The following is a 9,062-nucleotide window of genomic DNA, read 5'->3' on the forward strand; positions in this document are numbered from 1 at the left end:
TGTACCTTCTAAAGGAAATTATAGAGGTCTGTCCTCTGGTCATAAGGATTTTGGGTACACATTCACAAACCAGGGCTGTAGGCAAGACCATAGACCATGCAAGACAACTGTCCCACATTTAGGTACAATAATGTAACATTTGTTTTGTTGCATTCTACTATGAGAAATGTTATTCATCTATCTTATTTTTGGTTTCTATTACATTTGTATCTCCATTTTTAACAAATGCAGTGATACCTGAGTCTGATTGTGTTAATCCTCACTTGGTACAGTGTTCATCATTTTATGATTGCATGTGGCCATTCTTGTTAAGCTGGCTGACTCTCTTCTTGAAGCTCAGACCCTCTGAAATGTATTTTAAGTTGATGCAAACATTCATTACTGAACTAGGGGTTTAAAAGTATTTGGATTTGTTTTAAAATGAGATAAATGATTTTTTCTAGTATTTACAACCTTTACCACTTGTGCTATATGATATATTTTCAGTTTTGAGAAAGTGCTCCAGTGGAGAGTGCAGGAGATTGGTCTTGATCCAGGTCTCCAACTTCAGCTCTCTTCTCAGATTTTGGGAAGTCATCTGTGTAGGTTCACCTGACTCTATCTAGGTGTTTGTTGCATTTGTCTTAGCACTTTGGTTAGACAATCAGAAGGAAGAAGTGGGTGTTAGGAGAGGTGATTCAGTTCTACCTAGTGTTAAAGACAGGTTTGAGGAATCTGTTTAGATGTGCCTGTTTCCAATCATTTTATACAAAGGGAATTGGCCATTTAGTTTGCATGCAGGTGACTGTATTGTAGACACGTGGACTCAAGTGTCATAAACACTATCTTTAGTTGTCCTTTGCCTCAGTTCTCTGTTCACTAAAAGGGGAATGTAGTTTGTTCCTCTCTCACAGATAGAGAAATAATGTTAGTGACTGCAGAGTTCTCAGATAAAATGACGGAGCCTACCTACATGAATACATTAAAAACAAGGAGTGTGCCCACATGAGTATTGTTGATATCCAGAAAACGCACCCAGACACGACTGTTATGTGTAATATTGAAGGTACACTTGATCATGTAACCTACATTATTGGAGTTACACATAACTTTTCAAATTGCATCCTGATGATTTGCATTTTGGTGTTGCTCGTAACTGCGCCTATGATCATTTCTGAGAGTTTCCTGTTACCAGCTCTTAAGATAGAGACAAATTACAACCCTGCTTGACCACTTTTCTCATAGTTTCCATGCCAGTGAATTTTTTCCTGCTCAGCTCAATCAGTGTTCTGGCTTCGCTAGGTAGATGCAGCCCATCTTATTTTTCTAATAGTTATCATCAGCTTTTAAAAGAGACTTTTATGGATTTTGAGCTTTTTAAAATCACTGTTAAAAATATGTTGGGAGCAGTTATATCAATATTTCTTGTAAGTCACAGTATTTAATGTTTTATTCCTACCTGAAAACAAACCTAGCATGTATTAAAATTAAAGAGATAACCACTGGCCAATTGAAGAGTGGACCTGTATGTGTACAGCATAGCGTATACTTTAGCTCCTTTTTCAGAGAATTGTGCTTTGTGCTTACTGGGATATGAATTTACTGAGGTCAGAATGTAAATACCTCTGCCCATAAAGGTACCAACTGTCCAGAACCTCCCCAATTCTTAGGACAGCCCTGTTGGTTCTATTTTCAAGGAGACACCATTGCCAGTTCATGTCTGCTGAAACCAAGATTGGCTTTGTTCTTTTAAGAAACGTAGTATAATAATTTTGAGAAGAAAAGGCTTTGGGGAGACCTTATTGCAGCCTTCCAGTACTTAAAGGGGGCCTTCAAGAAGACTGGAGAGGGATTTTTTATAAGGACATGGACAAGGAGGAATGGCTTTAAACCAAAAGAGGGTAGGTTTAGACTGGATATTAGGAAGAAAGTCTTTACTGTGATGGTGGTGAGACACTGGAACAGGTTGCCCAGAGAAGCTGTTGATGCCCCATCCCTGAAAGTGTTCCAGGCCAGGGTGGATGGGACTTTGAGCAACCTGGTCTAGTGGAAGGTGCCCCTGCCCGTGGCAGAGGAGTTGGAACTAGGTGATCTTTAAAGTTCTTTCCAACCCAAACCATTCTATGATTTTATGAAAATCAAAGTATTTTACATGCATGCCTTCCTAGGCCATGAGTTGTTCTAAAAATCTTCATACTTACTTGATGCATAAGATTGAGTTATTTTGATAATTTAAAGCGGTGATCCAAAATACGTCTGAAGCAGAGCATATGCCTTTATGCTTTTGTGTTGTTCCTTTTGAATTTTCTGCCCCTTTGTCATGCTTTCAGTTTAAATGCTCTGAACTTCTCATTAACTAATTTTTGTAACAATAAAAAAGAGAGAAGTTGTTAAGCTAAGCATAACCATGTTGGTGTCTTGAAAGAGTTAAGTCAAGTGTGTTGACACAACATTCTTTCTACTGGAATGTGCTGAGTCAGTTTAGACTCTAGTTAAAAATTTTAATTTTAGACCAAGTAACTGAAAATATTGGCACTTGTCTGACTATTCAGTTATTTAATTAGCCTTTTATGTAGGACCAAGAGTTATATAGTCACTAGCATGGGCAGAAGTGTACTAAGTTTGTTTTGAAACATTATGTAGAATACATAACTCATTCCGCAGGGGACAGAATATAGAAATTAGAGGACTCATTGTGATTAACTGATCACACAGCAAAGACAGATTCTAGGCAAGCTGAAAAAAAAAGAATCCCAAATAAACCTTGCCTTGATACTGGTTAACCTTTTTTTGAACTCTTTTATTGTGTATGGCAAAGGCAAGGATGTTTATCTGTGAAAAAGAATATCTCTTGATATGGTATTTCTTAAGATAACTGTGGATAAATTGTAAGTAAAATTTATCTAACTGGCTATATAAAACATTGTTTATGAGTGAGTTTGCATAAAACCTGCCAAGAAGGCTTATTAAGAAATTACTAATCACCCGGGGATGACTGAACAGGAGTGCTTAGTCTTGCTTATCAATATTGTGATGGTTTGGTTTTAACTTACACCTGAACTCTTTCCTCTTTTCTTCTCATTTCATTCTGCTCTCCAGGACTACTCTCTGATTAATTTTCCTGTGTGTAGCAGAAAATAATAAGTTACCTGATTTGAGCAAATAATTAACAAGTGTCTCCGGGCATTTAACTCTAACTCAGCAAATCTCAACACAAAATTCTGTCCTACAAAAATTCTTTAAGCCCTCTAAACTGGCAACACTTCATGACTGTTGTTTTTTCAAAACCAAAATGAACTAAGGAATATTAAGTTAAAATAGAAATATTAAATAGTTAAGTCTGCCTGATAGTAATTCACATACCTAACAGTAAACCTGATCTGTTGCTATATTAAAGGCAAAAGTATTCTATTTTTATCCTTCCTTCCCATAAAAATGCACCATTTTCTAATAGTGCCTTCAAACCTCAGATAGGGTTAGCAAATTTGCTGTTAATCTGAACATAAAGCAAGCACAGGAATGGACTGGACTAGCAAAATACAGGTTTGCTACTAGCTCATGGAGAGAATCTACACATGGACAATACAATGTCAAGAATTACTAGATTACAGTATGTAGGAGGGAGAGTTTCCCCTATCAAATTCATTTTTGTAGGTATACTCAATAATTCAGGAGGGAGATCCAGCTGTCACAAAAACAATAACAATAAATTCCTGTGTGTACATACTTATACACATACATATGTATACATAAAAAGATTTTAAATCTGCACAACATTTGGTATCTCCATATGTTTAGTCTACTGTGGACAACCTCCTGGAATGGTTACTAAATGGTTAGTCTACATCCTCAGTCTTTACTTCCTAATCCTTGTACATGGCATAGTGTATTCTGAATGAGCAGAAGATAATATAATACACTATACCAGACCAGGTAAGAACAGACTAGGCTATTTCGGTTGAAAAGGAATTACAATGTCTGTATAGTCCATCTGCCTGACCAGTTCATGGCTGATCAAATTGAAGCCTTGATGGGCATTATCCAAATGCCTCTTGAACATTGATAGGCTTGGGGCACTGACCACCTCTCTAGGAAACCTGTTCCAGTGTTTGACCACCCTCTTGGTAAAGAAATGCTTCCTAGTGTCCAGCCTAAACCGCTCCTGACACAGCTTTGAACCATTCCCACGCAGTCTATCACTTGATCTCAGGGAGAAGAGATGAGTACATCCCTCCCTCTCCACTTCCCATCCTCAGGAAGCTGTAGAGAGCAGTGAGGTCACCCCTAAGCCTCCTTTTTGAATGACTGTCATCAAGCTTCCACTTCGCCATTAGTCATCCCACTAAATCTTCCCTTAGAAATGTGCTTCTTCAACAGGCACCATTGTGGCCTTGAGTCTTCCGTCACCCAGACACACTGCTTTCCATCAGCACAGTTGTACAGCTACTCATTGACATTTAGTGGTGGCCCATATGCAATGGAACATTTTTGACCTCGTGGCAGTGAGATAGCTTTTCCTTGTCTATTTCCTCTCTTCAGCAGTGTTACTCGGTGAAAGGCTGTCCTATACTAAGCTGAAGACTGAGAAATCTCAGAAGGAAGTTAAGTTATTAGTGGTTGATATACAATTACTATAGGTGTAATCCATCTCTCCTTAGCTGAAGAAATTCACTGCAACATGAGAGTAATGAAGTAAAATAATAACAAAAGTGAAAATCTTGAATCTCATAGGTAAGCAAGGACTGGAGAGTGCAGATGCAGGACAACTATACACAGATACACCATGGGTTTCACTAAACCACTGACAAACAGTAGCACAGGACATCTACAATATGAGGAAATATTTTGGTCTGTGCAGATCGTGAGTGAACAGAATATGAGAATCATCCTCAAAACACTTTAATGTTAGAGAGAACGCAACTAAGGGTTTGATAACTGGAATGTGTCTTGTGCTTTGTGAGATGCTACCCAGGTCACTCACTGATGTATGTGTGTATGCGTAAATGATAAATAAAATCAGATAAACCAGATAGCTTTGTTTACCTTGACCTTAAGTAGTGGATGTAAGATCATCTCTTTGCATATGACACCATTATATTACTGTTGCTATCCTAGGAGCATATCCCCTCAATGACAATATGGTATATAAAGTCAATAAATAAATCATTTACCCTTTTACAATAAGCTGGAGAGAATTATATTGAGAATAGGGAGGGAGAATCTGAAGGTGGGCTATATCCTCATTGAGTGTAAATTATCTTCAGAATTATCCTGAAGCAACAATTCTTCAGGCTCAAAATACTTTAGTGCTTCCATATTCCTTTGGTATTTCCCCTAAGTATAGACAGGAAAAGATTCAGGTGGATGCAAGATTAAAACTGTAGATTGGACTTCATAGAACTTGGAGTATTAGATCTCTTACTCAGCTTTGAAACTCTGATGTAGACTACTCATTGATATCTTCATAACTATTTTGGGATTATTTCCAGCTTGAAAAATGTGCTGAATCCTGGCTCCATAGTGTTTGACAAGTCAGAAGCCAGGCATGTTCTTTGTCTTCTGTGTTTATTCATGTCATGGCTGTTGAAGTTGTGGCCAGTTGTTCTGAAAGACAATTTGCTAAACCAAAAACATAAAGACAATTCAGACCTCATAATTGTCCGTTCCCTGCTATAGCAAAATGAAAAACAAAGTAAAAACAACCCTAATCATAACTTATTAAAGAAAGTTATGTATTTTTGCTGTATGATAGAGTGGAGCTCAACATAATGAATCACCAATTTAAACGAAGAAAGAGGCAGATTCAATATGTGCAAGAATCTCCTTTTTATAGAATGCCTAGTGTGGTCTAAGTGTCTAGAAATGTGTGTAATGAAAACAGGCTTAGCCTAGATTTCCTACAAAGATCTGTACTTAGGTTTCACCTGGCATGATTTGTTGCTGTTAATCTTACCACCTTGCCTCATAAGTGTGCTATGAAGACCTGTTATTAAGTTCTGGTACTGGCTTTGTTTTTCTAGTGTTTTATTTAACCACTATATTTTTTAGGACAAAGTCAAAAGGAAGGTGCAAAATGAAAAGGCACAGAAGCATATAAGTGCTATAAATTTACTCGATAAAGCTGATGGTTGGTGCTGGGTTTTGAGAAGTGAGTATGAGGCAATGCCTTTGGTCACCTCAGTGGAAGCAGTTGTTGTCCCGTGCATTTACACTCGTGATTCACAAATTGTACTGAAAAATCCTTCAACATTAACCAGCCCAAAGGCAACTTTGTCCTTGCTTGGCTCTGAACTATTTTTGGGGGGAGAAGGGGGGCATGACAATGTTAAAATACTTGCTGTAATGATTTAGAGTTCTAGGGGACTATAGCCATCATGTTACTTAGGTCTTAAGCACAAAAGACTATTTCTTTTCCAAGAAGCTTGGCAATACACAGTTATTCTTTATCACTGATTTTTAGATTGGATCCAACTCTAACATTTTTATTTATGAAATAAATCCCAGAAATGTCTATCAGATAAAGTAATACAAAGCATTACAAATCTTTCCGTGATGAATACATCATAATTTTATGTTTTATAATACAAGCACAAACGTTTCCCAGTCATTACTCAGTGACTATTTATGAAATACTTGGGGGTGGGTATCAGCAGTGCTGATGTGGTGGTGACTGGCAGTGTTCTTCCTGACACTATGGGTGTGTTACAGGTGAGGGAGGCTCAGTCTCTTGTATTACATAGGTGTGTCTCTTTGTAAAGATGAGGATTCTCTGCTGGCGTATAGAAATTTGCACATTGCTTCCTGGGTAGCAAGCTTTTGACAAGTACACTCTCTAACTTGAAGGTCTTTGTCTGAATTTAGTAGTAAGGAGGCATTGTGACACAGCCCGTATGGTTTCATTAGAGTTGTTTAGTACAGACTCCATGCATAGCCTGTCCCACGTGTGCCTGCAGACCAGAGGTGGAATTGATCAGAATGTTTGTTTTATCAACACACTGGATAAATATGCCAGGCTATTGACAAAAATAGGATGCCTGTCAACTCGCTGTACTTGCAAAGGAAATACTGTGAAGGTGTGTTACTTACTCAGAATACATGGGAAACAAGAAAAAAAACCCAAAACTTTAAATTAAGACTTTCTTCTAGGCACCTACATTTCTTACTAAACTGGAATGATAAAAGTACGTATTGCTACTTATAAACCCCCCCCTCCCCAGCAAACAAAAAAACTAAAACCGTAGCAGTAGTGATAGTAGTTTGAGATCTGTTTTTATTTTCAGGAAGACGTTTATGGAAGTAGCCTTGATTTTATTAGCTTGTGCTCTATTTTATACAACAGTCAGAAAGAATGATTACATTTAATTTGGAGAGCTGAACAATTAACAGAGTTAATAGTCTTAAAGATAAGATAGGAATGCTTTCTGTATGTGATCCTGAGGTCGTCAGATTTAAAGAAAAAACCAAGAAAACCACATGACCAGAACCATTATTGTATAGCTTTATATTTCTTCACAATTACTGCAAAATCTATTATGAGAAAACATTTCTTACTCAAATATACATTATCACTTATCTCAGAGTGTTTTGCAGTTTGACTAATTATGCAGTGTTAAAAGTTTTGGTTCCCTATGGCTGATACTGCTTGGCTGTCTGTAGCAGATGACTTCACTTAGAACATCTCATACTACAAGCTCTAATGTCATTCAGAATTTGAGAAACAGCACAGGTGTCCAATATGAAAAAATATGCTCTGTGGGAATCTAAATACTAGTGAGTATTATAAGGCTTGGACTGATGCAGAACCAAAAGCTGTTCAACATTAGCTTCTTTCTTCAACTGCTGTAATTCCAGGACTGCATTCTCTCCCACCTAAGGCTGAAAGAGAACATATGAATATTTTACAGCAGTTATTTAATATAATTAATTGTTTGTGCTGTAGTTCATGATGCCAAAAGTCCTCCAGAAAGCAGATTATTATGAGTGTAAGATTTGACTGTAAGAAGTTTCCTTAGCAAAACATAAAAAAAATAGCATAAAGAATATCTTTCCTATAGTGTGCATTTTTTTCCATGTTAAAAAATCAATTGAAATGAGTTTTTATATGACAGAAGTATGAAGGGTCAATTCATTCCCTCTCTTTAGTAGTCACTAAGGGACCTGTTTTGGCAGCACTGAAGAAGTTCTGCTAATGGCGGAGGGAATAGTAGGATTTGATCATGTCATACGTGACATCTTCCATCCTACATTCATTCCTTTATTTTAAATTTACTTATAGGCCAGAATGTTTACAGAACTGCAGTTTTGAAATAAAACTTAACTAGTCTTAGATACCTTTGTAAGCCTACAATTGTGGTATTAAAAAGCCAGAGATTATTTATAGAAAATCTTATTAAAATGTGCACTAAGGAACAAAAGATAATTCTAGTTGACATGTAAACCTTTTTAGATTATTTTAAGTAGCATGTTGATGCAATGAATCATTTGTTATGTAACTAGTAATTGGTTTTGTAGCAAACTCCATACAAATGCAACAAATGGTTGTAGCAAATTCTGCCACTGAAGAAACTTTTCAAACTGAACCATCAGATAATATAAAATTATTCCATCTCATGATGAAACTACTGTGATTTCCTAAACAAGTATTTGTAGTCACATTGGTTATTAATAAGTGTACCATTCATATGAAGGTAGAACATTATAGGTTTGCTCTTTTTAAGCAGTATCTTTTGAGGTTTTTTTGATATGTATTCAAATGTAATAATGGATGCATGGTTTAAAGGGAGAGGAAAAGCAGTAGGTTGAAAAGGACAGCGCCTGTGGAGACCCTCCAAAAAAAAGCAGAGAATCTGTGCAAGTGCTAACACAAATGTAAATATGCTTTGGTTTGGGGATAGCTCTGTGATTTATACAAGAACCCTGTTGTCATAATTATGTCACTGGACTCTGCTGGAGTCAGGAGGACAGCTGGCCTGAGACTGCATCAGTGTGTCCACAAGAAGACAGGATGATATATGCCTCTCAGGTAACCCTGTGGACATGGAAATTAGAAGGATAAATTTTGAAAGGTTTTTCTAGGTCTTTTC

Source organism: Acanthisitta chloris, unplaced genomic scaffold (assembly GCF_000695815.1).
Source record: "Acanthisitta chloris isolate BGI_N310 unplaced genomic scaffold, ASM69581v1 scaffold1123, whole genome shotgun sequence".
Lineage (NCBI taxonomy): Eukaryota > Metazoa > Chordata > Aves > Passeriformes > Acanthisittidae > Acanthisitta > Acanthisitta chloris.